A 26,473-nucleotide genomic window follows, 5' to 3' on the forward strand; every position below is an offset into this window, starting at 1 on the left:
GCCATGTGTTTGCTCTGGTATGTGGCACAGAGGGAGCAAACACCTACCAAGGGGCCATTTTTCAAAGCAGATAACGAGATAGAATAGAAACTACCTCAGAACACTATGAGCCATGTGAAGAGAGCAGAGATGGCCACTACTCACATTTTCTCAGTCTGACCTACAGACAAGTCATTTTGCTCTGCATATGTTTGTGCTGGTCCATTAAAGAATATGTTTGTATTTGTCTCTTCTGAGAGATCTGTCACACAGATCCCTACTTCACAGATAAGGAAGTTGACTCTCATAGGTTAAAAATAACTTGTCCAAAGTCACAAACTAGTATATAGGTAATGTAACTGGCTCAGACCCTATTGTAGGTACTCAGACATCTCCTGAACATGGCCTCCTCAGCTCATAAACCTGAAGCCACTACTAATGCCCTACGGGTTTTGTAAAAACAAAATGAGACTATACATGCACACATTTAAACACACAGACATATACTCATATGTCTGTGTGTGTAGTCTCCCCTCACCCTTTTCCTCTCCTCATTTCCTGATCTTTGGAATATGCTGTAATAGGTTGGCAACAATGTTACCATAAATAGTATGGTATAATAACCACCTGAAAGAAGACTACAATAATGGCAGTGACAACAGAACATATGAGCCAGAGATATATAAGCAAACAAACATCCAATACCACCATTAGGGCAATGCAAATCAAAATCGCAATGACATATCAATCCCATACACACAATACACACCAATCAGAAAGGCTGTTACTTTCTTACTCCTATAACCAAAACGTTGGTAAACATCAACTGTAAGAGAGGAAGGACTTATTTGGGCTCACACTTTGAGGGTGTATACAGTCCATTGTGAGGAAGGCATGCCGGGAGAAGTGGCAGGGCTAGCAGGAACAGGCTACTTGCTCACATCGATATGGACCAGGAAGCAGAGATAAGACAGTGAGCAGGGCTAGGTTCCAAAGCTCAGTCCCTCCCCATGCCCCAAGCCCAGGCCCCACTTCTACAACAGCACCACCCATCAGCTGGGGATCAAATGTTCAACCGTGAGAATCTGTGTGAGTCCATTTTATATCTGCACCATAATATTCTGTTCCTGGCCCCCATAAGCACAGAGCCATGGCATAATGCTTTTAACAAGCATTTAAGTCCAACTTCAAAGGTTCCTAACATCTTCCTTTAATTAACATATTAACTGAACATACACAAGTGTTTTGCTTGCAGGTTTGTCTGTCCTCCCATGTGCATGCCTGGTGCCTAAGAAGGCCAGAAGAAGGTGTCAGATCCCCTGGAACTGGAATTGCAAAGTGTTGGGATGCCATGTGGATGCCAAGGTTCAAATCTGGGTCCCCTGCAAGAGCAGCTAGTCCTTTCAACTGCTGAGCCAACCCTCCAGCCCATCCCTATAGTCTTATCAATTTCCACACTGTTCAAAGTCCAAAGTCTGTTCTGAGACTTAAGGTAACTCCTCAGTTGTGTAGCCCTTAGAACAGCCATTTTCCAGCAGGATCTTCTGGAGGCTCTGTCTTTTCAGGCAGGAGTTTTACAGCCAAATCTGCACCACTGCAGCACCCTGGAACTCTAAATAAGAGAGGTTTTACTCTCAAGTGACCTTTCCTATGGTCACAATGCAAACCCTAGGTTCCTCCTTAATGGCACTAATTTCTTTAACAATTAGAGCCTCGTTGTCTGTATTGCACCACATCCTCTTTTCACCTTTAGCAAGGTTCACATCCCTCTCTCTCCCAGACTACATGTTTCCTGTTTCTATTTATTCTGTCTTCTGCTGTCTCGCACACTTTAAATCTCAATAAATGCAGCGCATAATAACCACACTGCAATCTATTGTGCTCTCTTGAAATACCCTCTGCCAAACCGTCCATTGTTGTTTACTTCAATTTCACTCAAATTTTCAGAACACAGGCAGAAATGCAGCCAGATTCTTTGTCAAATCAAAAACCAATGGCCTCTAGCATCAAAGCATAGTTCCTGGTAAGAGTCCTTGCTTCCCTTCAGAAAGCCTTGAGGACAGTGACCCAGTAAGCTCCACTCACAGAACTCGTGGGCTTGTCAATTCCATGGCCACAATCCTCCACTCCTTCACACCAATCCCAAAGACCCAACCACAAGATAAGGTTTATCACAGCAATAGCCTGGCCTCTGTGCTCTCACACTCTCATTCTTAGCATCTGTATCTTTTGTGATGTCCTGTATGATAAACCAGCAAACATAAGTGTTTCCCTGAGTTAGAAACACAGGCAAAGCAAGCTGAAATGGGGGCCAGTCTTGTGGGGCTGAGCCCTTAAGCTGTGGGAGCTGCATCATCTTCTGTAGCTGTGTAAAGCTGGAGAAATGCCTGCCACACAGCTGGTGCCAGAAGACACGTATTGAGTGGTATGGAAGAGAAAGTGTGTATGGGTGGGAAAAAAGGGCAGGTGATGAGGTGCAGGCCTTTAATCCCAGCACTCAGGAAGCTGACCAAGGAGTCCAGGACCAGTCAGATCTACAGAATGAGTTCCAGGACAGCCAGGGCTTCAAACCCACCACCACCACCAAAAACAAGTCTGTCTACAAAACATCTGGATTAAAGCACAGATCTCTTCTTCTGGCTATGTGACTTCAGGCAGCCTTTTCAACCTCCCCTGTAAGCACAGGGTTGGAGAGTTTTCAGGTGATTGGACACAGCCAAGAGCAATAGTTCTCAATCTGTGGCATGCGGACCCTTTGGGTTTGAATGACCCTTTCACAAGAGTTGCCCAAGAACATTTGAAAACACAGATGTTTACACCATAATTCATATCAGCATTAAAGTTGCAGTTATGAAGTAGCTATAAAAATACTTTTATGGTGGTAGTGGTGGGGGGTGTCACCAAAACATGAAGAACTGCATTATAGGGTCAAGGCATTAGGAAATCTGGGAAAAACTTGCCTGGGGCTTGTGGAAGCTTCAGTATATAGGCAAGGCTGGTTAAAGCATTTGATACTCTAATCAACTCTAGCTTTGGCCCCTCTGGGTTGGTTTGAATGTCCATTGGCTCGGCTGTTTGAACACTTGGTCCCCAGTTGGTGGCACTGCATGGGTAGATTTAGGAGATATGGCCTTACTAGAGAAAGGATGTCACTAGGGGTAGGCCCTGAGGTTTCAAGGCCATGCACTATTCCTAGTTCATACTCTAATTCTTGCTTGAGATTTACGATGTAAGCCCCTAGCTGCTCCCCGAGCTATCACACCTGCCTGCTGCCTGTCTCATTTCCCAGCCCCGATGGCAATGGACTCTTATCTCCCTGGAATGGTAAACTCAGAGAAATATTGCCTTGTTTGTGGTGTTTCATCACAACAACAGAAAAGTAAGATACCCTCTAGTTTGTACTTTGCCTACTCTGGAAACAAGGCTCACATCCTTGATGACCTAGGGACCCCAGCCACCAGACACTTTTCACTGTAGATTCTAAATCTTTCAGGCAGCCATGTGCCACAAACTATGGGCAGAACCCATATACTTCTTACTGCATCACAAGATGACAGTCAGTCTCCTGAATATCAGTTATCAATTAATGTGCCAACTAGCCATTAGTTAGGACCTAGTGCTATCTGGCATATGTAAGAAAGGACCAATAGCTCTGTTCTCTGACCAGTGTCTTCGCTTGATCCTCCTCTGGGCAAACAGTGCAGGTAGCTCATCCACAAAGTTTTGACCTCTACAAATCCTCTTCCAACTGCTTAGCTCTGGATCTCAGCTGTTTGTGTGCCCCGAAACCTGCCCCATCTCTTTTTCTCAAATCTCACGCCAATGGTGACTTGAGACAACCAGGCAGCCAGATATCCTATGGCTTACACAGAATGTTCTGGTTTCTATACAGTTCCTTTTTTTTCCCCCTTCTCTTTCTCAAGGCAGAGCCATGTGTAGCACAGGCCAGCCTCAAACTCACTATGTACTGAGAGTGACCTTGAATTTCTGATCTTCCTGTCATCACCTCCAGGTGCTGCATTACAAGTATGAACCCACAGCAGCTCGTAATAGCTACTTCTGAACTCATTTTTCCTACCTTGGATCATGGCACTGAAATGCAGTCCTTGAGGGTAGTTCTTATTAGGGGCCAATAGTGTCACTGTCAGAACCTAGCGTGTTCCGGTGCAACAGCTGTCTGAGTTGGGATTACATCTTGGGAAAGAAAGGAAACGGTGGTAGAATTGTAAGCACTGTGTTTACTTCGAGCCTGACACTCACTGGTCTCTGTCTTAAGTATTAGAGAGCAGTGCCCAGACAGCAAGTTCTGTGTGTTAGTTACTTTTCTGTTGTTGTGATGAAACAACATGACAAAGGCAACTTATAAAGGAGTGTTTAATTGGACTTACTGTTCTTGAGGGTTTAGAGTCCATGACGTGGAGCAATGGCATTGTGGCAGGAATAGCTGAGAGCCCATTATCTCAAACCTCAGGCTGAAGGAAGAGAGAGCTCACTGAAAATGGTGTGAGTCTCTTGAAATCTCAAAGGCCTCCCCCAGTGACACACCTCCTCCAACAAGGCCACACCTCCTAATCCTTCTGAAACTGTTCCACCACCAAGGACAAAATATTCAAACACATAAAGCCTATGGATGTGATTTTCACTCAAACCACTACAGTCTCCCAGCTTATATTCTTGTGAAAATGCATTATATATAATACACACACACTATAAATACTTTGTATATGTGTGTGTGTGTGTATGTAAAGTAAACACATCCAAATATTCATATTGATGAAACTGGGTTCAGATGTTTGTTGAATGCATTTTAGGCCCAATTTTTCTCAACATCTAATATATTTTAGAGATGAAAAATAGTCTTTAGTGAGAAAAAATGAAATGTAAAGCGTCTGCTCTCTGGGGGAAGGTTCTTGCCAAGCTAACTCATTTCCAAGAATTCTGAATAGAGAAATTTTTACTGTAATCTTCTTTTTAACATAATGCTTCACAGCAGAAAAAGCAATCAGAAGATAGGGTTTGGGGGGATGGGGTGGAAACGAACAAGTCCAGCCAACAGAACTCAACTGAATAACAAGAAAAGGCTCTCAAGGGCTGCAGAGATTGTTCAGGGGTTAGGATCGTGTACCGTTCTTGCAAAGGACATGATCTCATTCCCCTGAAACCACATCAGGCAGCTCACAACTGCCTGTGACTCTAGCTCCAGGGCATTAGTCACCTCTGGCCTCAAGTGTGCCAGCCCTTACATGTATATGCCAACAAACACGAATGTATACATAATTTAAAAATAAATGTTTTTGTAAAAAACTTATTCTCAGTGAAGCTAAACAGTCTGTATCTCTACCTCCACATCCTTTGAACAGTAATAGAAGAAGATAACAGAAGTATAACTACATTCTCATGTACTTTTGCCTCAGGAGACCTCAACATGCACAACGCCCTGGTCTAAACCTGACTCCATAATAATCCTGTAGGTCGGCATTAGCCCCTTCACAGATGAGATTAATGTGCAAGACCTCAAACCATTTGCTCATCATCTACAGACGTTGCTAAGCACCCACTGTTGGTGACTGACAGGGCTGCCATCCAATCTCATCTTTAAGTGCCAACACCTCGGTTTTGCTTTCCTTACACCATAACACATCCCTCCCACTGTCTGACATTTCTCTCTCTTGGTTCTCATCTACTTCTGAGCTCTACAAATGACTGAACCTCATCAAGAAAGAAATCTCTAGCAGGCATCTGTATAAATTGAAAAGAAAATCCAAGAAATTAGTCCTGAGATAAACAATGTAAAGGATGGTACTTCCAAATGTTAACTTAGGGCAACAGAAACAAAACTGTGTGATGCTGAGGTTGCGGCTAAGTGGTGGGAGGAATGCCTGTCATACACAAAGTTCTGGGTTCGATCCCCAGCACCACGGACAGAGAAGGAAGGGGCGGGGACGTTTGAGGGTAAAGATTGTAAGAAGCTAGAAGCACTGTAGTTGTGCCACTTTCAAGATTGGCTTGGTTTTTTTGGTGGTGGTGGTGGTGGTGGTTTTTTTTTTTTTTTTTTTTCTTTTTCCCTTAGCAATGCTAGAGATGGCACCCCGGGCATAGCACAAATTTCTCTCTCTCTCTCTCTCTCTCTCTCTCTCTTTCTCTCTAATTTTGACATTTGAAGGGACACTAAAGTTATGATTAGCAACAAAATATGAGAAAATTAAAAGTAATAGCTCTCTTTAATTTTGTCTGTTTCTGTGAACTACATACAGTCTTACTGAGTAACCCCTGGATGACCTCAAACTTGTGTGATCCTCCTGTCTCAACCTCCCAAATTCTGGAATTGCAAGTGCCTACAATCAAATCCAGCTGAAGCATGTTTGTTTTATTTTGCTTTGTTTTGTATGGCGTTGGCAATCAAACTGACCGTCCTGTGTATGCTAGGCTCTACCACTGAACTATATGTTCCACCAAAAAAAAGAAAGAAAGAAAGAAAGAAAGAAAGAAAGAAAGAAAGAAAGAAAGAAAGAAAGAAAGGAAAGAAGGAAAGAAGGAAAAAAGGAAAAGAAAGAAATTCTCCAGTGCTGTTTATTTTCAACACTTGTTACTGTGAAAGTATGCAAAACTCTGTCTTCTACATGAAGACAAAGAAGCAAGACAAAAGTAAGCATATTGAAATATTATTTACCAAATTTTTAAAAATTAGGAATAGCATAAAGCTTGAAATATATGCTACTGTTTATCCCAGTAGGAGCTGCATTAACTATTCTGGAAGTAAAATATAGAACAAGAAAATGGTAAAAAATGGATTTAATGTTCACATCAATATTTCTGACCTGCAGAGTTTATTCCCAAAATAGAGGCTTTGGCACAAAACTAAAAGCTCTGTGCTTTTTCCATGCTCCCCTCCCACCGAGTCTTAAGCTTAAAAGCTAAGCTGTCCTAGCTCTATGTCCTGGACAGTAAGGACACTTTTTACTCAAAACCACATTATCAGGCCAGGGGCCCCAGCCAACCTACATGGAGAGCCCCTGGACAGTCAGAGGCCCTGTCTCAGAAAACAACATGAACTGTTCTTAAGAAACACTACTCAAAGTTGTCTTCTGACTTCCACACATGCACATGCACATGCACATGCACATGCACATACAATACACAAAACACATTACCAAAGCCCTCTCTTTCCCAGTAAGGCCAATGGTTCTCCATCTGTGGGTCGAGATCCCTTTTGAGGATCAAACGACCCTTTCACAGGGGTTGCCTAAGACCATCGGAAAACACAGATGTCTACATTACAATTCATAAGAGTAGCACAGTTACAGTTAGGAAGTAGTAGTTAAAATAATTTTATGGCTGGGGGTCGCCACAACACGAGGAACTGTATTTAAGGGCTGCAGCATTAGGAAGGTTGAGAACCCTGGCTTAGCCTTTCACTCTCCTGAAACCCCCACCCAACAGAAAAAGAACCCATCTACCCACACAAGTATGTATGTGCCGACATGGGCCACATGGCATTCTACATTGCAGCCTGCAGCCTGCATATACCAGGGTTGAGGACTGAATGGTAGGACACAGTTAGAGGTACAACGCAGACAGAAGCGACAGGAGCAGGGCCTAAAACAAGGATTATAATAAAGAAGCTACCACAACCGGAAATGCTGAGACTCACACACCCAGAGGGGAGAAGGAAACATTAGGGTACTCGGGACCATCAAAGAGGAAGAGGATGAGCCACTCAACATGGTAGGACCAGAAGTCATATCAAGGTTGGGAGCACAGCACAGGAGCACAGGGCCCTGAATTCCATTCTTAGCACCAAAATTGATTAACTCTAATTGTCAACTCATTAATTAGAGCTGCTCAAATGGTTCAGCCAGTAAAAGTGCTCCATGGGTCTCGTGACCTGGGTTGGATCCCCAGAACCTACATGGTAGAAGAAAACCAACCCCTGCCACACAGCACAAGCCGTCCTATTACCTCTACATGCATATGAGCCCACACAAAATAAATACTAAAAATGAAACAAATTTGCACACACATATATACCATACAGCCTGAAAACAGACCTTTAATATAAAAACGCTATCTGCAATGCTCCCAGTAAACAGTACGGGCCTCCATACTGTTTTGAGTGTCCATTCTTAAGGACACTCATATGCCTTTAGAACATGTAAACAGAAAGAAAAATGAAGAAAATGTAGGCAGTATAAACAAATACATGGTTGACTGGTGTATTTTTCATGATGACAGATAGCCACATTTGATTATTATCAGGCCTATAAAAGTACAAAGCACCACACTTTCTTTCCCTACAAGGTAAGAACTTAATCTCAATTTCCTGTAAGTCCACAAAATCTATCTACAAGCACAGAAAGGTGGACTATAGCCAAACCTCTAGACCTCCCATGGATGAGGAGGAGGGGCATCTGGTGCTCTCGGGTCTCCATCTAGCCTCCCTTATTACACAGATTTGGAGAAAAACCAAGATGTTTGCTGTCCAAACACACCATGTAGGCCAGAACCTCAGCCCTGCCAGAACCCATTATCATCCTTTGCAGAAAGCCCGATGCTCTGCCCCAACACAAGCTCGCAGATGCACAAGCCCTGCAACTCCTATCTGCAGCCCCACACAGGTCTGCTGAGAGCTTAATCATCAAAGACCGGACTGAGGAAGCAAATGCTATTGCCAGATTTCTCCTCTTGAGGTACTGACAGGCAAGAGCTGTCAAAGCAAATGATAAGAAAACACCAGGCTGATTTCCAAGAAGGCTGACTGGCCTGGCTCAAAGCTGCTGCCAAGTGTGCTGGGAAAAGTCATCCACAGACTGCAGCGCTGCTTCCACCTCAGGCAACACGAGGGCCATCAACTCAACACTGTTCAAAGTGTCTGTGTGTTCTGATGCCTGGAACCAAATTGGGTGAAATGACCAATCACTATGAAGCACCCATTCGGGGCTGGAGAGATGGCTCAGCAGTTAAGAGCACTGGCTGCTCTTCCATGAGGGTCTGGGGTTCAATTCCCAGCACCCACATGGCAGCTCACAACTGTCTGTAACTCCAGTTCCAGAGGATCTGACATTCTTGCCCAGGACACAGGCAGAGCACCAATGCACATAAAAATAAATCAATCTGAAAGAAGAAAAGAAGAAGCATCTCTCTTAGGAAGCACTTTGGTTTACTGAGAGGTTGATTCAAATGAGCATGTATACAAAGTCATGTTCATATGCTCTGGCACACTCATCTATGCTCGTTTAAATGTGGTACATAGATGTTATACAGATGTTAGGAAATACTCCTTAGCTTTTAAAGGGGGAAATCTGAATACATGCTACAATATAGATTAACCCTGAAAGCAGTTTGCTAAGAAAAACAAGTTAGGTGTAAGGGAAAATACTATATAATCCATATAATGAGTGTATAAGATAGTCAAATTCAGGACACGCAACGTAAAGCCGTAGCTGCCACAGGCTGTGCGGAACAGAGGATGAGAACCATTTACAGAGTATGGGCTTTCAGGTGCTATAATGCTCTGTAGATAGACAATGGTGATCACTGTTTAACCATATAATGCACTCAATTCCCTAAATTATATACCTAAAATAACTAAAATGGTAAATTTTATGCCTGTGTATTTATTTTACTTCAGCTTTTGAAACCCAAAGATAATCGTATTTTTCAAAGAAAAACTATTAAGAGTAATTTCAGTCACATCATAGAATTATTATATTTTGAAACTACATAAACATGTACTTTCTTATTATGCTTTGATTTTGCGGCAGGGTCTGGCAGTGTAGCACAGGCTGGCCTCAATCTTGTCTTCCATCTCATATGTGGCCAAATTTAATCTTCAGTCTTAGCCTGGGAAGCAAAGAGCAGAAAGTTCTCTCCACATGTTAGCAGTGACTGCAGTGACAAAGGCCACGACATCAGCGGGCTTGGGTAATAAGACCAAGGCCCAGCATGGCAGCATGTATGTTGACATCTGAAGACACTTTCCCATGTTGGTGGGCACTCCAGACATATCTAAGAAAAACAAAAACTCCAGCCAACAACGAACAGGACTCCAGGCAGAGAGACTCTGTACATATTTGCATGAGATGTTCAAAGATGTGGCAGCTGTTTGAGTGTCTTGGGTCTGATTCAATGTAAGAAAATTCTAGCACTGTGCAGCACGTTCTCTGACAATCCCAAAGAGCTTGCTCATAAGCAACACCTGCATACAGCAAGTCCAGCCCACTGGGGACACACAAGAGCAACATTCCTGCGTGTTATCCCTGCGAGGAATCTGTCATCCTTCTTAGGGAAGATGCTGGAGCTAGCTGCAGGCTGTGAATGCAGAGATACAGATGGAGAGAGAGTCAGGAAAACAGTTCTGTTATCTTGAATGCATTGTCCCAATGCACTGCCATGGTTCAGAGCCAAGGCTGAAGGACAGACACTGTTCCCTCCTAACTGGCTGTGGGAAGCAGCAAGAGCTCACAAAAAACCATCAGGGGAAAAAACAAAACAATGACACAAGTTCAGGACCACAATCTCACTTCTGTCTCTGAAACTATCCAAACACAGTCTCCCTCAGCAGAGCACAAGAAGGAGTGAGGGGTTACCGAAACAAACCATTTCTAAATGGGTGCAAACTCACTTCCATAACAAAACTTTAGAGGCTTTGAGACAAACTGACACTCTCAGTTTAGTATATTGGCACAGCCACCCAAAACAACAGCTCAAAATCAAGCAAAAGCTTTGATCTCCTGCAACCCCCAGCTCAGATTCAGCCTCCACCCAGTGTTACACGCTCCCTACACGGATCATATCAGCTAGGAAATTAAGATACTACACTACAACATCAAAGCCTACCAGGACCTGAGCCCTAAAACAGGAAGAATGCATATGAGGTTTCAGAATTGTATTGACAGTGTGCTCCAGTGTAGCAGGATTCGGCTTTGCCTGTGTTGATCGTCTGGGCACTCCGCTGTCCATAGGTAATGTGCTCACTTGGTGCGCATTCAATATTTATAGGGGAAAAAGGAGGGATATGTGTATACAAAAACACAGCAGAAGCCAGTCACTGCAGGCACCAAGGGTGCAACTACAGTGTTTTCCATGTTCTGTAAGTGGGCGTGGAAAATGAAGGGGTCAAAAAAAAAAAAAATTGAGAAGTGGGCTAAAAAGTCAGTCACTAAGGAGCTGCCCTCGGAACCTTGGTAGAGACAAGCTGTGGCTCCTGGGTCAGTATTCACAAAGACTTGAGTATCCACCCTGTACTCAGAGCCTGGCGTAAAAGGGAAAGAGGGCAAGAGGAGAGCACTCATCTATAATACAAGTAACACCTCGGCTATGGCAAAGTCGTCAGGATGAATATCCAGCCACGTAAACAGAGACACCTCTGAAACGGGGAGACAGACCGTAGAAACATTGGCAAGCAAATCATACTTGCTATTCTGCGATGAGAGTCACAGGAGATTAGTAAGGCCAAGTCAAAGGCCTGACTCCCTGTTAGACTAAAGCTAAGTAAAAACCTTGCTTCATCATTGGCTTACATAGACACCCACCCAATGTCCCATCAATAGTTTAGTTTTTAACAAAAGAAGGATATATGCATTTTACATCCAGTGATGCTTTCAGAACACCTTGTTCTCATAGGTGTGTTTTTAAGGTTTGCCGCTCACCTGTTATGTGATGGACCAATATGCTTAACCAACCCCACAGTTGGGTGTTAGGCTTCCAACTGTGCCTGTTATGTGATGGACCAATGTGCTTAACCAACCCCACAGTTGGGTGTTAGGCTTCCAACTGTGCATCACTCATTAAGACTGATCTTGACTGCTTCTTTAAATTAAACCCCTATAGACAGAATGGCTGAGTCAGAGAGTCCGTGTCTAGTGTCTACACCATGACTCTTTTTTTTTTCTTTTTTTTTTTTTTTTGTTTTTGTTTTTGTTTTTTTGTTTTTCGAGACAGGGTTTCTCTGTGTAGTCCTGGCTGTCCTGGAACTCACTCTGTAGACCAGGCTGACCTCGAACTCAGAAATCCACCTGCCTCTGCCTCTCAAGTGCTGGGATTAAAGGCGTGCACCACCGCCGCCCGACTACACCATGACTCTTAAAGGCCGCCCCACACTGCTTCATCTGAAGGCAACAATCAGGAACTTTCTCGGGGTTGGAAAGTCGTGACACTGACCACAAAAGTCACAGAGTGCCCCCTCCAGGCTGGAGTCCAGGGTCCATGGAACACAGTAAACTGAAGAGCAGCAGCAGCCCTGAGCACCATCCACCCCTCTTCCTAGCGGCTCAGGCCCTCTTTTTGCCTAAGAGAACAGGACAACAGTGTATCATGGCCCCTTTCCCCATTGGCCACTGTACCACTTGGCTCAAACTTCCTCTAGGGAAAACTGAGCCTGCGCCATCCACAAGACAGAAATAAACCCTGTGTGACCTATGAGGTTCTCAACATGTCCACCTCCTCCCTCTCGGGTAGTCACTTCCCAGTAGTCCCTCTAAAAAATAGGAAGAACCCAAAGGTCAAGTACTCAGGGGTATGATTTTAACTTTTCACCCAACTGGCCCTCAGACATCTTCACGGAGAAGTCAATGAACGCTTTAACTACTATGCCCCCCAAAACATACACTTAAATACACCCCAAAATGGCACCTCTCACTGTGGAGTCTACTAGTTCAGCCACAGACCTGGGAGCTGCCAGGTCCATCTGATGGACGGTGCGTACACGTTTACAGCTAGTAAAAGTCCTGACTGTTTTGATGGTCCGATAGTTCTGATGGCTTCCGTTCTGAGACTCAAAGGGAGAATCGGTCAGGTTGGAAGCCCGAGGAAACTTGGATTACTGCCCATCCCACAGCCAGTAACTTTGCAGGGCCTTCCAAAGTAACTCGGGTGTCTCTGTGCACTGAAGCAAATGTCAAACTTCAGACCTCGTGAATAGGTGGCAATGTGTCCCCACACTGTTCCCTGCATGAGGAGTCACCTCTTGACCTCTTAATGTGCCTCCTGTTTGCTTCCTCAATTATTACCGGTTGTCCATGATCGAGAAAACTCCATGTGTCCTGGGCTTTGTTTTCTCCACACCTATACACTCCACATTAGCTAAAGCTGAAGTGTCAGAGACTTCGGCCATCCACCAAAGACTTCTCAAGAGAGCCAGGGTATTCACCGGGTGGCTTGCTATGCATGCAGTAGAGACTGCAAGGTGAGAAGTGACCAGAGACAAGCAATGGTAAAGTCACAGGCAAGGGTAGTGTGGGCAGAGAACAGAGTACAGAGAAGCAAAGACTGTCTAGTCCGACAGCACCAAGTCTCACTCCACAAGTCTCTGGATGACTGAATGGTCAGGAGATCACCCCGAAAGGAAAGGCACAGCACACCTTCCTCTAGCATGGAATCTTAGCAGGATCCTCTGTTGCCACTTCCCCCAGCCACCTTTACAACTATGTGATGCCCAGCTACACCCCATGGGCGTGGCTAAGGGTCTTCACTCAACTCTTGTACCATAGTGGCTAATATTCCATTGCACATGAGGACAGCCCCAAAGGGTACGAGTCCAAGGCCACTGCTCTTTATGTCACTCCCTGCCAGTCCTCAGACCCAGACTGCTGGGTCCTTGCTATCTGACTTCCAGTTACCCAGAGGTCTCTTGTGGCCCCACCTCCCTCATTGATAGCAAAGTTCAGTTCTCTCCTGTCTGAAGTATGACCCAGCAGCCAGGCACATCTGCCATCGCCGCCCTCACCTGCTCTCCCTCGTCTCAGGTGACTGGGGCACCCTGGTTTTGGCTAACAGCCAAAAGTGTTCCCTGCAGAGGCCTTTCAGAACGCCCTTACAAAATGTACACCTGTAACAGCTGAAAAAAAATCAACCTCTAACTGCTGTTTCTATCAAACGGCTTGGGCATGAGCAAAGCAAAATGGGGCCATGGAAAACGGTTCTCAAATAAACAGTTTCACTCTCAAAGGGATAGTAAACAGCTGCCGATGTAAATCTGCACTGTTCAGGCCTGCCCCAGTCACAGGGAGGGAGCTATGACATCTGGGGACTGGATGGCCAGCACTCAGCTGTTCCAAATTTTCCCTTCCAAACACACGAGCAGAGGCCCAAGGTTCCCCAGCCACTTGGCCAGCACACAGGCTCAGCCTGCCCTCATTTGTAAGGACACTGGAGAAGGAGGAGGAGGAGGAGGAGGAGGCAGGGATAAGAAAGGGAGAAAGTGCAGCCACTGACAGTCCAATTTAACACTAACACCAAAACTGAAAGAAAAGTCAGGCATCTTTCCTAGCTTTACATTCTTAGGAACTGGTCTGGCTGCATCTATAAAAACAAAGGAGCGACCTGGCAATGTTTCTGTGATTCTCCAGGTGATGGAGGAGCACAGTCCTGGCCTAAAAGTCCTTCTTGCCAATGACCACTGGTAAGTCCCACCCTCCTAGGCACTCCCCACCCCCAGGAGATTGCTTCTGCTCCGCCCACAGCAAGCTGCCATCCTATGTCATCAGCTCCCTTCTGCACACTCTGCCAAATGCAGGGAAGCTGCAGCAGGAGAGCGCTGTCCCAGGGGGCCCTGATGCACAGCTGTGACCTGGCTCACTATGTAGTGGTGACATTACCTGAAGACATGTCTCTTTTGAAAACCCTTTTCTGGGCTAAAAGCTGCTCCTTCCGGTTTTAGCTGTAGGCCCTGCCAACCTGGGGAAGAGCAGTGTCAGTTGCAAAGCAGCAAGCCTGCTATAACTGCAGCTGTGTGTCTTTCCTGAGGACTCCATAGTAGCAGTGTGCCCACATGGTAGCCCTCTTATCTCCTCTCTCTGAGAGGTGCCAAGCTTTTTCTTGCTACAAACACTTTGCCATCACAGTTCAACCAGTACTCAAACCTGCCTTCTGCCCCACAGCTAAGCTAGGCATCTTTAATTATCTATGCTTCATTTTCCCATGGGTCTATTCGGTGGACAGAAAGCACCCCCTAATCTGGGCATGTGGAAGGGGGTGATGGAAAACAAATGATGCCACCTTCCTGGGACAGGCTGCCAGTGGTACCTCACGCTCAGAGGATGCTTACATTATCAGGTATTGTTGATGCCACAGTTTACCACTGCTCTTGGCCATATGACAGGCTCCGGAGAAGCAGGGTACCACAGTGCCATGACTCAGAGGCTGATCTGCCACCCCAAATAGCCAGGACCCCATAAGGACACTTTTTAGTGAGGTAGAAGAGGTTGGTCCCTGGCTGCTGCAACACGGCTTTGGGTGGTGCTTCCCAAAGCATGTCCCCAGATGGGTGGGGGCAGCAGCACCTGGGAACCAGGAAGCATCAAACACACTAGTGGCTGCTGCCACCTGCCCCGAAGTACCTACTTCAGCAAGAGTTACAAGCAAGCTCAGTGGCGAAGCTGGCACAAGCTGAAACTTGAAGCCCATGAGCTCAGACAGATAAACACCTAAGGTCATAAGGTCATAAGGTCATGGGAACACCCAGCTTGGGACAACCTATGTATCACACCCTGACATAACTAAGCTGATTCCTCACCAACAGCACTCACTGGTTTTTTGGTTTGGGGGTTTGAGGTTTTGGTGTTTGGTTGGTTTGGTTTGGTTTGGTTTGGTTTGGTTTGGTTTGGTTTGGTTTTTTGCCAACTGTCAGGACCTCAAATGTGAACTTCTTCAGGATATTCCCCCTGTTGTTTCCTCAGGGGAATGATGTGCCCCTCACTTTCCTGTCTCCAAAAGAGAACAGCAACATCCACATCCAAGGATCAAGGTAGATGCATGCTGGTTTGGCATTAGCCCTCAAGGAATCCCTGTCCTTACTGTAGGTCTGCCCAAAGGTCTCATCAGAACTAGAAAGACAGCAAAATAATCCTTACTTCTTGTATGCTCATCATCTTGGGTTTTTTCCTACCCACTCCATTCCAGAGTGCTGAGGAAAGACATTCAGAACAACACACACTATACCTGGCACACTGATGTCTCAGGCACTTATTTGTTCAGCCTACGACCTGGCCCTGCCTTGTTAGCCAACAACATGGAGAAAGCCCACGCCACTGGAGTGACTACACAGCCCTCCAGCAGATCCTCTGGACAAAAGCCAACCAATGCTGGGGTGTGAAACCTCACACACCTCAAAAAAAAAAAAAAAAATAGAGAAAGACTGCGGGACTATCAACAGACTTGCAAAGAACAGCGGCTAATATTTATATGGTTTTTAATTGGTACTAAAGTTTGGATCTCCACTGTCTCCCAGATGCCCATGTTTGAAGGTTGGGTCCCACACTAGGATGCTACTTGGGAAGTGGTGAGATTAAGAGTTGTGTCTTAGTAGAGGAAGTTAGGTCATGGGAAGCATCCCCTGCAATGGGGCTCTGAGCACCCTAGCCCTTTCCTCTCTCTCTCTTCCTTCCTAGCTGCTGTGAGGTAAGTAGCTTCCTCTATTATGAGTTCCCACTGTTAGGAAGACAGAGATCAGCAGACTTGATGGATATAGGGGCTGGACACTGCCCTTGTGATCAACAGCAGGTACAAAAAGGCCTATAGCCTACGCCTCTTGCTCAATGGCTAAAGGAAGGGAACCCAAGCTTTATCTCTGACCTTGGAGGGAGAGGTCAAATCCTGAACTTCCCAGAAGTCATGAACTGATAACTATCTAAACCTAGTCCCAAGAGTTCTAAGCCTTACAAGGTTATTACCTAGCCCAGCATCTTTCTGATAAAGAGCGAGGACATAGCACTGCTCCCTCACCATAAGACTCTATACAAGTGAGCTCGTCAATCACCCGTACAGGAGAACGGGCTAAGGAAGCCCATCTGTTTTAGATGCTTTAGTAAGAAGTTAAATCATGTAAATCAACACAATGGTCCTTTAGGTCACTGTGTACTTCCACCTTAAGAGTGGAGTCTGCTGTACTCTGTCTACCTCCTGTATTATGTAATAAATAGTCCTTAAAAATTAGTAATAAACTCTGCCTGCCTTCTACATTAAGGTCTGAGTGTCTCACCTTAATCCTTCAGATTCTTCAGAGATCATAAAGACCAGGGAACTGAAGGGAGGCAGCAGCAAGGTCCCAGTGACACTGCCATGATACACAACCTCTTCTCAAGCCAGATGGCCATAAACTGAGACCAGGAGCCCAAAGGCATCCTTCAAAGGTCATTGTCACAGCACCCCCTGTAAGACTAAAGCAGGAGAATCTTCAGTTTGAGGCCAAGTAACATGGAAAGGTCCTATCTCTGAAGAAGAAGAGGAAGAAGAAGAAGAGGAGGATGAGGAGGAGAAAGAGGAGGAGGAGAAAGAGGAAGAAGAGGAGGAAAAAAAGACAGAGATATCCTAGTCTCTGGTACTCTGTCATGGGGACAGACAGCTAACTGACACAGTAGTAGATACTCGGGGCCTTAGAAATGTGAGCTTACATCTTTCTCATGACTACTCAACACCCCTGGATAGTAGCTGCTGTCCTTAGGTCCATCAAAGAATGTAGGGTCCGAGACACAGATGGTCCATATAACCCACCACAGTGTACAGCCCTTACCTGGTGAGGCAGGAAGCCAAACCCAAACACTCTGGCTCCATACACAATGCTCTCAGCCACCACAGAACGCAGAGCTACTAGTTCCCTACATAGAGACAAGCCACCTATCACTGCTTATCAGAATACTGATTTTAAGACACCGGAATCCAGCCCCAGGGGTTGGTGAGATGGTTCAGCAAGGCAACAGCACCTGCCACTAAGCTTCACAGTCAGAGCTCCTTTTCCAGGAACTACAAAGTGGATCAAGAGAACCAACTTCTGTAAGTTGTTTTTTTGACCTACACATATGCACTGAGATGCACATGCATGCAAGCAAACACACACACACTAAATATTTTTTAAAATAACATTTTTAAAATCCAGAGGCGACATCCATTACCATGTGGTTCAGCAGAAGGTCCTTATGGTCCTCCATACAAATGTTAATTATACTGGTTTTCACCTTTCTCTTCTCCCTACTCCAATACCATCCAAGCCAAACAAAAACTCAAGAGGGGTTTTCTCTCCTCCCATAATTCTCCTGGCACTGTAGCACTTAACTCTAATTATATACCGTCTGTCACAGAGACATCTCTAATTGCTTCTTGTATATTAGCTGTATATCCCTCCCCACTCAACTGTAAAATTCCTTGGAAGTATCCATACTTTCTGGGAAGCAGGCAGAGGCCCAGGCTCTCACATGTAGATTGGGATTACTACACACTTAACTGGCTGTCTCCTTCACTTTGCCTTCCTGACACTTCTTTGTCGAAAATCGTTAGAAGCAGGTGAAAGGCTGAAGGTGACTATTTAAAGCTCCTGTTGGGTGGGCTATGACATCAGCACCCCCTGAGCAACAGCTCTGGTTCCAGATCTGCACTCTGTATCTCCGCAGCACCACAGAGCAGGTATGCAGGCCCAGGCTTAAGGAAGGAGCAGCTTGGGACCCTTAAAGGGGAAGGAGGAACACATCACCAGTGTCACTCAAGCCTGGCAAAAGAGACTGTTAAAAGACCAGTCCACAAAACCCTTCCTCTGTCTACACTCATAAGGTAGAACAAGGCTCTTACCAGGGCTTAGTATGTAATGTTCAGCACAGGCATGTGTGTGGAAGGCTTGATCCCCAGGGGGTAGAGCTATTATGGAAGCTTTTAAAAACTTTGGGTGGTGGGCCACAGCTGAAAGAGGTAGGCCACCAGGCAGTCCTTTTGGTACGTTGTCCCTGAACCCTTCCTGGTAGCTTTATTCTTTCTGTATGCCGTGATGGGATCTCCTCCCCCTGCTGCCCCCATAAAAGCAAGCACAGACTGAAGGCTCAGGGACCCTGAGTGCAACTATGTCTCTGCTCTTAGCTTGTTTCTCTTGGGTGTTTGGTCACAACAGCAAAGCAACTGTGAAAAATATAGCATCTAAACTCAAACCCTACCCAAACATATGGCCTTTATTTAAAAAAAAAAAAGTTCCCATATCTGGGAGGGTAGCTCAGTAGTACACCATGTGTTTAGCATGTGTTTAGCATGTGGTTAGCATGTGGTTAGCATGTACAAGTCCATGAATTTAAGTTCCAAAGCCAATAATGAGGAAAAAGTGTTACCATAACAAAGAAAATCATAAACTTTATTTAAGGTTATTTTAAGTGAGATGACAATATCATACAGTATCAAAATAGAAACAATGTCAAGTCTCTCCTTGAGACTATAACCCAAGGATTGCCAATCATGTTTTCTAGACTTTATTGAGAACTTCAGAAGCATCCCAAAATGGATATGGAAGAGCAAACACCCAAGTATAATCAAACCAATGTCTAAGAAAGAGAGGGCTCCATGCCACTCTATCAAACAGGGTACGACACTCTAATGAAGAAATAAAGGCTTGGCACAGAAACGGCAGAACACTGGGAAAGAACTAAACAAAATACCAGCCCCTGAGGCATCTCAAGATTAGAAGGCTGAGCTTAAGAGGTCGGGATTTGGTTTGGGGTGATGACAACATTCTATGAAGGGATCATGTTGACACTTGCCCAACCTGGACAATCACACTACTGAATTACACAAAGAAGATTGCCTGGGAAGGCTATGTTCTATGTCTTGTGTTACAGTTCAAAAGAGATATTTTAAACCCTGTATCATATTTTGTTTAATTCAATATGTTTAGTGAAAGGAACCAGACACAAAAAAAGTATCATATAGTATGGACCATTTACATAAAATTAAAGAAATCCAAGCTATAATGGTTACGCAAGTCTGGGTCTAACAGGAAGGTTCTGACTCCAACATGGACCCAGGGAGTCTGGGGTTAAGAGAAATGTTTGGTATCTTCACTGTGGCACTTTCAATAGAGCTTTCCAAAGTAAAGTACACATTTTAAATTGATTTGTTTACATAAATTACAATTCTCGATAAATTGACAAAGTCTCATGTATGTGGAAACATGATATACAATCAAAGCAGCCTCACCAAAACTATGAAAGAATGCACTGTTTAATCAATGGCTTGGTAATACTGTCTTACAAAATAAAAGGGGGAAAAGAAACTCTAATGTGGGGGAGGGGATAGAGAATAAGATGGGAGGAACACAAGATAAAATGAACAGCTGGTCCAAGAAACAGAATAACAACTAAATAACATTAGTAATACCCCAATTCACGAAGAATCACATAAATCCTTACATTAAAACAATGAGAGCTCATTAGCTAGCCACAAAACACTGGTAGATTATAGAGACAGTTAATGTCCAACACTAACAAGGATGTGAGTATCCTCTCTGAAATCAGCTCAGCAGCTCCGGGAGTAAGTAATTCAACCTGTGCTGGTACTGTACTTCTCAGCCACCCCGAGCAGGGTCCTGGATGTAGACACCTAGAGCATCAGGTCTCCAACGTTCCCTTGCAACAGAATCTCCAGACTAGGCATGTCAAAACACAGATCAGCAGCTTCTGAGTTGAGGCTTTCTGATTCAGGAGGTCTAGACTCTACATTCCTTGTAGGGAGCAGGCTGGTCTGGAGATCAGTAAGAGAATGAAGCCAGCATTTCATTCAGTTTTGCTTGTGGAAACAGGGTGGAAACGAGTTATGCCTCTAACACTAGCATGCACATAGACATACATATATACATATATGAATATGTGTATATGTATGACTGCATACACACAGTGAGATATACATATACATACACATATACATACACATATCACCTCGGTATACAGAACAAGCACAAACTTACACAAAACTACCTGATAAAATATTGAAAAAAATTCTGTCAACTCTCAGGAAATGTTGGAATGTTTCCAAGACAAATGTTTTCTGGAGGGTTGAAGTGCTTTCTTTTTGCAGTACTGCAAGTGGAACCCAGGACCCTGTGCATGCTGAGCAAGCACTGTACCCCTGGTCCACAGCCTCAGCACCCTTTATGCAAACTGAAGAGAACACATCAAGTAACACAACATTTTTAACCAATATTCATATGTATCGCCCCCACAAAACCTCATTCACTACATGAGAGAAGACTCCTCTTGCAGCAGAGGGCATGGAAGGAAATGGAGAGGCCGACTCCAGGCAAGGGGCTTTGTACAGTGAGAGGATCTGATGCCAAGAACGGACCATGTCTAAGGGGGAAAAAGCACCTAAATTCTAAGTTCTCACTCACCTGCACTGACCTAAAACAGCTGCTCCATCTAGCTGGCCACTGAGGCAGAGGGATTCTTTCTCAAATACAGCATGGCGTAATTCAAACCTCCAAAAAACAACATTCCATTGAGGTCTAGTTTTCTCTTTGACAGATCAGAAAGAAGCTGGGGTTCTTCTTGGATTTTGGCAAAAGAGACAAGTGCCTATATGTATGTGTATCCCTTCTTAGCCTGTGTATATCTCTGTATATCTCTCTGTGTGTGTGTGTGTGTGTGTGTGTGTGTGTGTATAGCTGCATTCTACATAGGTGAGTGGTGTGTATACATGTTGAGATAAGACTCTGAATGAAGATAAAGCATCCTAGCAAACACTAAGCCACACCTGTTCATTAGCCATGCAATTCGGTTTACTGAAACCAGAAGTTATTGCCACAGCTACAGAACTCAGCCATCATCCTGGCCACAGGACCTGCCCTCTCTTCCCCTTCATTCATTCCCTGTCCCTCACACCAAACTAAAATGATCCAAACTAACAACAACAAAAAAAAAATGACTATTTTCCCCCGATTGGGTACCCTGAGGCGACAAGCTCTGCACAGCTAGTGAAATGAGGTACTTTACTGTAGGAAGCAATAAATAAGCATTTATAGTCTCTCTCCTTTTTCCTCCTTGCATATATACTTTTTTTTTGAACCAACAAGCCCAAATCTTTAACACCCATGCATACCAAGATAGTTCTAAAAAAAGACTGCAACCACCCAGAACAGGCAAAGACATAGCCATCTGTAATCTGTCCTGTCTCTGAAGAACACTGGGCACCATGTTTTCTCAGTCCTTGAGCAGGCTTTACCTTTTTCTACAGCAGTGCTTATCACTGGATGACAAAGTTGGGAACCTACAGGTTTCCTGAAATGCTTTGCAAGGAATGAGGTTTTATCAAAGAACATATGATAAGTGTCTGGAGCACATTTTAGTTAAAAACAGCATCATCTAGCATCGAGTCCTCCTTTAGGTTTTTATGACTTAGCACCAAAAGAGTGCCCTTGATTCCAGCTCCAGAGAAGTACCTGCCCCAAGTTGAAAATGAAAATATGAACAAGATGAGCATCCAGCTCTTGATGTAAAACAGATGTTTATGGTCAACCAGGGGCAATTAGGAAAACACATAAGGGTCTTTAATTGCCCAACCCACACAACATATACAGACATTGTTGTGCATTCTTTATTCTAAAACTATTCAGGAAAGAATCCTACTTACAAACATAAAAAAAATTAATGAGAAATGTGGTAAATTCTAGTGTTCTTCTGTTATGAAAAACGTTTTTAAATATGAATAAGCATTTACTAAGCTACAAACGGGTCAGGCATTATGCAAGACACTAGAGTTCTCTGAATAAGATATTTTAAACAATGTGTGCCTTTAATAACTTAATATGTTGAATTAGTGAGGGTGGTTTTTTTTTTTAAGTTCCCTGGCATTTGAAGTACTTCAATGTCAATGACAAGTGGCAGAAAAGTATTTATTTTACTAACAATAAAAACATTTGGTCTCTGAAGCAGAAAAAGAGGTGCACTCACTTTGTACAATAACTATCTGAATTGAATGATAGTGGTGGTCACCTCCTTCTACCCAGAAGGTCTGTGATGAAGACGTTAAAATGTGCTCCATAGTTTAAGAGGACCACTAAGGAAAGCCAAAGGACCAGGGCATCCAGAAGGAAACAGGAAGTGAGACAAGGAAAGAAGACTTGGTGCACATAAGAAGGCTGCTCCCGGAGGTTTCCCCCAAAGCTGGGCACCGCCAGCTGCGGGCACAGGCTCTGCAGCTTGCTTGCTGGCTTGCTCGGCCAAGGCAAGGCTTCAGAGCTGGAAACCTGCCACCTGCTGAATCACCAAACATCCCTGGGCTTCCCTTAAAAAAAAAAAAAAACTGACCACATAAGCACCCAACCCCAGCTGGCTTTTTCCTTGGACACCTAACAGTCTGACCAATGAAACGCCTGGACATCTTCCCTGCCTCAGACCCAAACTGCCTCCCAAACCGAAGGCAACTTCTACCAGGATTAGACCTCATCAATCTCACTCCTTTCTGCTCCTTTGGCCCCCACCATAGCTGATGTTAAGCCCCTAGTGCCAGAAGGCATATGGAGTTGACAGCACACCAAGACAGGCATTCACGACGTCCACAACCAGGTAGCCAACTAAAACCACCCCCAATCTGAAGAAAGTAAATTTTGGGAGAGCTATGACACAAGGCAGGCCTCAGAACACAGAAAATAAACTTCCCGTCAGAAACCAGCCTTCTGTCTTTTTTATGTGTGTAGCGTTGAACTCGTTCCTGTCTGAAGGTGAAACGAAACATCTGAGAAGCACCTGCCCCGGATTCTCTTAGCTCCCCAGGTCCACAGCATCCTTCACCCTGACTGTTACTTTTGACTGTCGCAACAGTCAAAAGGGATCAAGCGTTAACCAGAATCCGTTAGATGGACCAGGGCACCCGGGCCACCAGAGGAAGACAGTCGGAGTGTGGGCTAAGATCTGAACCGAGGCAGCGCTGCTACCGCTGATGTGCCCTTGACAAGTCGCCTATGATCACTCAGATCCCTCATTCTCTGAACGAATCGCGTCCAGAGCTACGCAGATGCCCCTGCAGGCCTTACCCTTTAACACCCCCACGCGGCGAGGACAAGCGAGGTATCAAAACAGTCCCGAGCCAGGGGCTGTTACACTGCCTAGTGGGAAAGGGGCTCGCTCCTCCGGGAAGGGAGGTCCCACCTGTTAGGCCGTTGGGGGTCATCGAGGGGCCGTGCTGAAGGGAATCCCAAAGCCGCAGACACTTGGCCCGCTGGGAACAGGCCAGGAGGTACCAACTGTCACTCTGCTGCCCAGGGTTGTGGGGGTGGGGCTGCGATTTGGGGGGTCCACCCCTAAGCACCACCGGACCTCTGGCTGGCTTCTGCCTGAAAGGTCCTCAGCCCCCGGCTCTCCGGCCCGGCTACCGTCCGCTCGCCCCAATGTGACACCAGGCAGCCTTCCAGCCCGCACGCAGCACCTCGGAAAGGTGCCCACTGACTCCTCCGCCTTCCTCCCCGCCCAAGTTGGCGGGGGAGCCCCGCCGGCGGCCCGCCCCCTCGGAGCCGGGATCGCGGCCGCCAGAGCGCTCCCCCGCGCCCACCCCCACTAGCGGCCGCAGGGGACCGCACGCCAGGTACGCGCGACACCGCGCGGTGTGCGCTCACGCCCCCTCGCCCGGGCTGCCCGACCGCCGTCCACCGAGGTCAGGCCCGGCCCGCGAGACTGGGTCAGATCCAGCCGCTCGGGACCGGGAGGTCGGCCCTCCACCCCCGCCCCGCGACTCACTTGCACGCGAGTCGTGGCAGCCGCCGGAATTCTTTCCACGCGCCGAACCCCCCGCCGCGGAACGAAACCCGGGAAGGGCGGCGTGCCGGCTCCGCACCCGATCCCGCTCTCCGGTCCGCGTGCCAGGCTCCCGGGACGAGCAGCCCGCCCGAACCGGCCCTCCCTGCTCCGGTCCAGCCGGCAGCCCGCCGCCGCTGCTCGGGCCGCCGCCGAGCTGGCGAGAAGGCTTCTGATTTGGAACCTCGGGCTGCCGAGCATGCCCAGTCCGCGGCGGAGCCGGGTCGGCTTCCCGCGCGACGCTGGTCCGTTCCTCCGGGTGTTCCCGGCGGCCGGGGGGCGGGGACCGCGGACGCTCGGCCGGGGACCCAGCTGAGTCCCGCAGGACAGCTTGCCCTGGGGTGTGGGGACTTGGGGGGGTGGGGGTCCTTTTCGTTTCTAGAAACGGGAACTGGAGATGCGGGCCCTTACCCCCTTCCCCACCCCATCTACGAGAAGAGGAAGGGCCCACATGGTGGGTTTCATCCTCCGGGATCAGAAGCCCAATTGGGAGCCAGCCCGAGAGTTGTGCGGCTAAAGCGGCCAGAAAGCTGGGAACGCAAACTCAGCCTTCGAGAAATTACCATCTGGGACAGCTGTTGGCAAACTACACTGGCATTTTCTTCCCCACCAAGCCCAAGAGCTGCGACACTTGTGACTCCTTCATGATTGATCATTTAAAAACGGATGGACCTCAAACTCTTCGGGACATTTTCCGAAGCTCTAATCCTTACACTACCATCTTCCCCGAAAAATCAGGGGGTCTGTCGGCTTCCTAAATCGCACAGCGCCGGGCTGCACGAAGGCCCAGGAGTTCTCGGGAAGAACCGGGCCCCCTAGTCCGTCCCGGCCCCACCTCCCGCCGCCGCTCGGAGCTGTGGCGAAAACCTGGAGAGCGCCGCACCAGGGCCGGAGCACTGCGCATGCCCAATGGCCCCACGGGGTGCGGGTCGCCAGCAGATTTCCTCCAGCTCGCGCAGTGGAACCCCGTACCGGGCCGGTGATCGCGCGGCAGAGACAGCTGCCTTCTGTGGCTCCGGCCTTCTGGGCCGGCCGCTCGTACCGCCGTGGCATGGGTCGCCCTGGACGCACTACCCGCAGGGTCTGGTCTGGGGACGGGAGGCGGGGAGGGGACCAGGAACAGCAGTGCCTGCGTAACACGTGACTGTCCGCCGAGCTCCTGAGCAGCCATCTTCAGCTTTCCCGGGCCGCAGGCGAAGAACGGTCCGGGATCCGGGCAGACTCTTCCCAGTCGCCTCCCCACCAGGCCCAGGTCCCCGCCCTCACCTGCAGTCCGCCCGTCTGCAGCGCGGGTGCAGAGGCTCCGGCGATACCGGGAGGTCGGGCTGTCTCCAGAGCCAGAAACTAAAGGCTGAGAATTGATGAGCCGCTCTTCTGGAGCTGATGGCTTGTGCTTTTCCCCAGGGGCGGAAGTTGGGGAGAGGAGTTCCCGTTCCTAAGGCGCCGGCATCGCTCCTCCTGCCGCTTTCCCGTTCTGACCCATTCCCGGCAACAGAGGATGAAGGTGGCGAAAGATGTTTGGACAGCCGTCGCTCTCCTCCATGCTTCTCTCCTGCTGCTGGTTAGCTTGGATGGCGATGGTGTTAGTCACCTGGGGTTCTGAAATCTCTGGGCCCGCAACCTCACTACCCAAGAATTCTTTAGAACGGCACATTCACGACCACACCTAGACCTACGGAATCAGAAACGCCACTAGTGGGGTCTTTACTGAAATCTGGTTAACAAACTCCCAAGGTGAATCTAATGGCCGATTTCCCTAAGCTGTAGAGACCAGTTTTCGTGTGTGACGCTGGAAACTTAGCGTCCTCTGCCCCCAAACACAGTGAAAAATCGGATTAAAAATGTGTCTGCTCCTGTGTGAGCTCTTAAGGTCTTGTCCTCTCCTGCACCTCTGGCCTCTTCACCTTAGGACACTATGCTATCGCACTTCTCAGGGAGATAAGAAAGGATGGTTTGACACATACTGC

General features: G+C 46.7%; 1 protein-coding gene across 9 annotated transcripts in view; it reads right to left on the reverse strand.

The window, feature by feature from the left end:
- Sgms1 (sphingomyelin synthase 1) overlaps window positions 1-25,883 on the reverse strand; it is a 247,928-nt gene extending 222,045 nt beyond the window's left edge. For 4 of the 9 annotated variants that reach the window (XM_034498761.2, XM_076919098.1, XM_034498746.2 and 1 more), the window contains exon 1: window positions 24,450-24,592. The gene's annotated coding sequence lies outside the window, so the exon portion shown is untranslated. Of the gene's footprint in view, window positions 1-23,864; window positions 24,297-24,449; window positions 24,593-25,772 lie in introns of those variants that run through there. The other 5 variants (XM_076919151.1, XM_076919148.1, XM_076919143.1 and 2 more) reach the window with 3 other exon arrangements.
- Window positions 25,884-26,473: the final 590 nt, after the last annotated feature.

The sequence above is a fragment of the Arvicanthis niloticus genome, chromosome 1 (assembly GCF_011762505.2).
Source record: "Arvicanthis niloticus isolate mArvNil1 chromosome 1, mArvNil1.pat.X, whole genome shotgun sequence".
NCBI classification, from domain to species: domain Eukaryota; kingdom Metazoa; phylum Chordata; class Mammalia; order Rodentia; family Muridae; genus Arvicanthis; species Arvicanthis niloticus.